The sequence below is a fragment of the Mauremys reevesii genome, linkage group 2, assembly GCF_016161935.1.
Source record: "Mauremys reevesii isolate NIE-2019 linkage group 2, ASM1616193v1, whole genome shotgun sequence".
In the NCBI taxonomy this organism is placed as follows: domain Eukaryota; kingdom Metazoa; phylum Chordata; order Testudines; family Geoemydidae; genus Mauremys; species Mauremys reevesii.
In genome coordinates, this window is record NC_052624.1 from 48,382,808 (window position 1) to 48,388,459 (window position 5,652).

Consider the following 5,652-nt stretch of genomic DNA (forward strand, 5'->3'; position numbering starts at 1 on the left):
AGATCCTCAGCTAATGTAAGTCAGCAATGGCCCTGTTTAAAGCAATAGAGCTACACTGATTTACACCAGCTAAGGATCTGGCTGTATATCTTTAGCCATGTTTAAATATAGTGATTAATTGTTTATAATCAGAATAAATTTAAATATACTTTTACTCTGCATTAGAATGCTAGAGCAAGAAGTAGTAAGGAACCTAGCATGAACAGAATACACCAGTCACTTCGCAGTCTCTCTCACTTGGAGCATGTTATATCTGTGCTCCATAGTTCATATTGGCTTTCAAGTGTATTTCCAAGTGTAGTGCAAGATGAACCTATTGATGCATAAAGTCCATTATGATTTAAGCTTTCCTTTCTCTTCATGTTTCATCTCAACAGTCAAGATCACTTGCGGTGACTCAGGTAACCCCTGGATTGAAATGACTTTTGAATGTGAGAAACGATATTCTCCATGATAGGCCCTTGAATTGGGAACTCACTATTAGAGCTGGTCAGGAATTTTCTGATGAAACAGAAATAATTTGGTTCTGTCAAACAAAAACAGGTTTCCTGGCTGGTTTCTTGCCAGCTCACTTGGAAGCCTGGGCTCCTGAGCAGTCTGCTAAGGTCTGTGGTTCTGGAACCGCCCTGCCATGTGGATTGCCCTGGGGCTGGGGACCCAGGGCTTCCAGGCTCCCTGCCATAGAGCTGGGAATCTGAAAGTCCTGGGAGCCTGAGCTCCAGCAAGGGCTCTCAGGGCCTAGGCTCCCAGCTCTGGACACCTTGGGAGTCTCCTGGAGTTGGGGGCAGCCAGCTGCTCCATTTTGTTTAGAAAAAATCAAATGGACGTGTTGCAATTTTTGCAAAAAAGATTTTTGTTTTGGAATTTCCTGTCTGTGGGAAATTTCAAAATTTCTAGTTTTCATTCCAGTGCAAAACAAAAAAGAAATGTCAGACTTTCCCACAGAAATGGAAATTCTGAGTTTTGACCAGTTCTACTCACAATCTCCATTAGTCCAATAGAATCTAGGTTTATTGAATGTCAGGGCATACTGCATACAGAGTTCTCTATTTACATAGGCCTTTCCTTGATGGTGGCCTAGTGGAGTTTGAAGTTATTTGTGTGTGTGTGTGTGTGTGTGTGTGTGTATAAATAAACTAGGACATTTTTATCAGTTAATTTAATGAATAAAAATCAATTAAAAATAAAATAAGCTCCCAATAATAGAAATTGCAATACCATAGCAAAAATCTGCAGCTTACACTAAGCACTAAGACACATAGATGCAAACAATGGAAACAGTTTATTATGCTGTGAAATATAGATCTTGGGAGGATCAAATCACTAGGAAGAAGTTGGGGAAAACTCTGGAAAAAGAAAGAAACCTCTTTAATTTGCTGTGTCACAAAGGAGAACTATTTTAAAACTCTCAATTAATGGTAACTTTTTGGAGATCCTGTGGTCAAATCAGACAATTTATTTAGTATTGGCTGCCACTGCCATCTCACCATACATTTAGGTCACAGATTAGGGTCCAGATTAGGGTGACCAGATAGCAAGTGTGAAAAATTGGGACGGAGGTGGGGTAATAGACGCCTATATAAGAAAAAGCCCTGAATATTGGGACCGTCCCTATAAAATTGGAACATCTAGTCACCCTAGTCCAAATGAAATAAATCACTAATGACCAAATTGTTTCATTTAGTCAGTGTCCATATGGGATGGACCCCAATGTACCATAGGCAGCTTGGGGCAGGATAGTGTCTCTTTTAAGACTGCTAAATTGATATAAAAATATTGAAAGGCTAGTTGGACATCTGTGCATGACTTCCCTCTCTGGGTTTCTTGAACTACTTCTCTAATAGAATGTTATTAAGGTTGCAAAGTCAAGCACTCAAAAGTTAGGAAATGTCAGACTTAAAATTGTGTAGGTAACCTTAGTTTGCCCTCCTTGTGTGCGTGGATTATGATACAATCTATAATTACAAGATCACAGGCTATTTTTCACACAGGACACCTGCCTCCTTCAGCGTACATGATGGACAATGTTCAATTAATGAGCAGCTATTAAATATTTTCTTTTATCTGCATTAATCTTGTGACCCCAGGCCTTATTTACTGCACACCACTCAAACTCTGCTCCAAATATGGAATTAATTTCCTCATGGTCTTTTCTATGGTTTTCATCACTATAGTATCTGAGGGTATGTCTACACTGATATAAAACCCCCGCAGCCCTGGGTCTCAGAGCCCGGGTCAGCTGACTTGGGCTAATGGGGCTTGGGCTGAAGGGCTGAAAACTGCACAGTAAAATTGTTGTGTAGACATCTGGGCTCGGGCTGGAGCCTGGGCTCTGAGAGACCACGACGGGGTGGGTCTCAGAGCCCGGGCTCCATCCAGCCTGAGCCCAAACATCTAGGCTGTGAATTTTAGTCCTGCAGCCCAAGCCCCATGAGCCCAAGTCAGTTGACCTGGGCCAGCCATGGCCACGATAAGAGTCTTTTATTGCAGTGTAGACATATACTCAGTGCTTTACAAACATTAATTCATTCACCATCACACCACCCTGTGAACCGTATTTTTTTTGGCATTTGTTAACTTCTGAGCAGCCTTAATAATGTTTTTAAATGTAGTTTTGTAAACAAATAAACTGAAAAAAAAACAACAGAATTTCTATTATGTTACTGGGACCAGGCCTGGTGTGGGTCATAGCTGAGAATGTGAAATTCAGGACAGACTGATAAAAACAGGGCAGTCACACCCCAAAACTGGTGGTTATTCTAACATTAGAGTTCACCAAACCAGTAACAAAAGTGAGCTCCTGTATCTCTACACTGGTTAACAAGAAGCCAAAACACAGTTGCTTTAGGCATTCCAGCCCCTGGCTTACCATGCAGACAACTGGATTTTATGATGAGAGGTTACTGAAAACCAGATTCATCATACATAAGGTTCTTCCAATCCAAAGGATCAGCCACTCCCCCACATCAATATATATACTTTAGATCTTACCAAATACCACACTGTAGCCAATTCCTTTAGCAGAATAATAACTAAAGGTTTATTAATAAAAAATAAGAGTTTTAAAATGGCTAAAGGAACCATATACATTACAAGTGATTTTAGAGTCTGTAAATCAGGTTCATAGCTGTGATGGTAAGTCTGCCAGCTTTCAAAAAGGCTCTTTGGATTGGGGGTCCTCAGTCCTTTGTTCAGAGCTTCCTTCTGTTAGAAAATCACAATCCAGAGGTGAGGAGCAGGAATGAAGACAAAGAAGTGATGTCACAGTTTCCTTTTATACTTTCAGCCCAAGTGCATGGGAAGTTCCTGGCAAAAGATGGAGGTTTAGATTACATGTCCTTACATGTGATACATTCGCCCCTTACATCTTGGGGCAGCCATTGCCTCAGTGCTCTCTGAAACGTCTTCAGGAGGGGCTCACTGAGTGAGCTGAGTCTCTACAATGGCCCATTATCACATGGATGGACCAACACAGGGATGGCTAGTCTGGATGGTAAATTTGCCTTGTAGGTGTTATGAAGAAGAAAAAAAGAAAAAACATATTTGAGATACAAACTTATAGCCCATATTCATAACTTCAGATACCACGATGATACATGTATTTAAACAGGATAATTATGCTTAACAGACTATAACTTTTCCATTGATACCTTACAGGACATACTTTGTACAAGATTTACTGCAACTTTGTAACAGTGGTAGCAACAGTAATATAAATGGTCACCTTCCTTTTTATATAGCATCACACTTACATCATAGTGACACCCATATGTGTCATCAGTGATTTTAGAATGTTTAGATCCACTGCAAAGAGATTTGCCATTTGAGCTAATGAAGTAATTGGAAGCAGTAGTAGGTTGTCAACCTTAGTGTGGACCATCCACTAGAGGCGATGAGACACACACTTTGCCAATGAATTTCACATATATTTGCTGACATGAGAGGAATGATGAGACTTGGGTTCCATCCCATTCCAGTGTTCTGAGCCTGATGAGCCATCTGAGGTAATTACTTCTGAGTCCCGGGGTCCAGCCAATCCACAAGCAAGGTCTAACCAGATGACCCTAAAGTAGGCATATAGATTCCTAATGAAAGCAGACACTCCAGTCTGCTCAATGTTGCTACCTTGTTGGGGTACTCCCAGCTGCCTGATAGTTTTGACAGACTGTTTCTGCCATGGCTGGTCACCTGACCACAGGTGCTGGCTTCCTCCGGGCCCCAACCCCCTGCTTTGCCGCAGACCCCACTCCAACCCACCCCTTCCCCCAAGCCCCCACCCTGACCCGCCCCTTCCCACTCAGTTCTTCCCCCTCCCTCAAGTGCGCCCCATCCCCGCTCCTCCCTCTCCCTCCCCAGCATCTCCTGCACGCCGTGGAACAGCTGATTGCGGTGGTGGGAGGCACGGGGAGGGGGAGTTGATCGGTGGGACTGCTAGCAAATGGGAGGCACTGGGGGGGGCAATGGGGGAGCTGGCTGCCAGTGGGTGCTGAGCACCCACTAATGTTTTTGTGTCCTGGCCTGATATCCAGGTTCTGGAGGTGACATCTTCTTCCCCATCCTCTCTAACCTGTCCCTGTCCTTTCTCCCCATCCTGGCTTCCTGTTCTACTCCCAGGCTCTTACCCTACCCCGTTCCAGTCTCTACCGCTTCTGGGCTCCACATCCTTGCCCAGCCCCTCACTAGCCTCTATTTCATCATCCCAATGGCTTCCAGCCACATTTTCTTTTCTTAAACAGTCTCAGTCCCATCTTCCCAGTTCCTCATGCAATCTCACCCCACCCGCACCCACCCACAAGCTGCCAGTCCCTCCCTGCCTCTATTTCCTCCTCTGGTTCTTAGTCCCTGTCTCCTTGCTCAGCCAGTCCCAGTTTCCCATCCCCAATCTCCCAGTCTCTTCCCCTCCCACCAGCTCCTCATTCCAATCTAGTCTCGCAATCACCCTCTTCCCCATGGGGTCTGGCTTTTGTCCCTTCTGTAGTTTAATCAGGCTGTTTCCTCTTCCTTTTCTCTTCACTGCCTGGTGCCAGTAGAGGGAGTCTTTAGAGCCCCAGGGAGACAGTCTTCCAGTTTTCAGTTCTGGTGCCTAGTGCCACAGCATCCCACAGCAGCAGGGAAAATCCTGATCAGCCTCTGCATTACTGCCTGGAGCATGGTCAATGCACACAAGATATTTGAAGAATTTAGCTGCCAGATTCTAAGAAGTCTCTACTGAGCATGTTCAAATTGTGATTTTTCAAAGGCTTACAACATGGCCAGATTAGGTTTTGTAAATTATTTGTATAAATCCAATTACCTTGTTATTGGTGTGTCATTAAATAGTTTTCTTTTAGCTTTGGGACTCATAATAGATGAAATATGTAATATTGTAAATTAAACTATTTAATATGTAAATCAAAACCACAGCAAAAGCAGAAGAGTGAGTGACGTCAGTTGTGATTCTTGCACTGTGAGACTCAGTTTGCTTTGAATAAATGAATAAATTGAAAAGAATAGCCAAGGGAAACTGGAATATTTTGGCCGGAATTTAAAGCATCTACTATATAAAGTCTTCTGAAAAGCAGAAGACTGCATAAAATGTTTTCAGTGGGCAGCTAAACAGAACTCTTTTTGACAGACACAGAACAGAAGCTGTGTTGCCTGCAATGAGGATGA

General features: G+C 43.2%; 1 long non-coding RNA gene across 1 annotated transcript; it reads right to left on the reverse strand.

Moving 5' to 3' along the window:
* Positions 1 to 3,016: 3,016 nt before the first annotated feature.
* Positions 3,017 to 3,724, reverse strand: LOC120398477. The gene is made up of 2 exons (XR_005594465.1): positions 3,665 to 3,724; positions 3,017 to 3,306 (listed from the first exon to the last, which is right to left on the reverse strand). It is a non-coding gene; the product is annotated as an uncharacterized LOC120398477 (long non-coding RNA).
* Between the last annotated feature and the right edge of the window lie 1,928 nt (positions 3,725 to 5,652).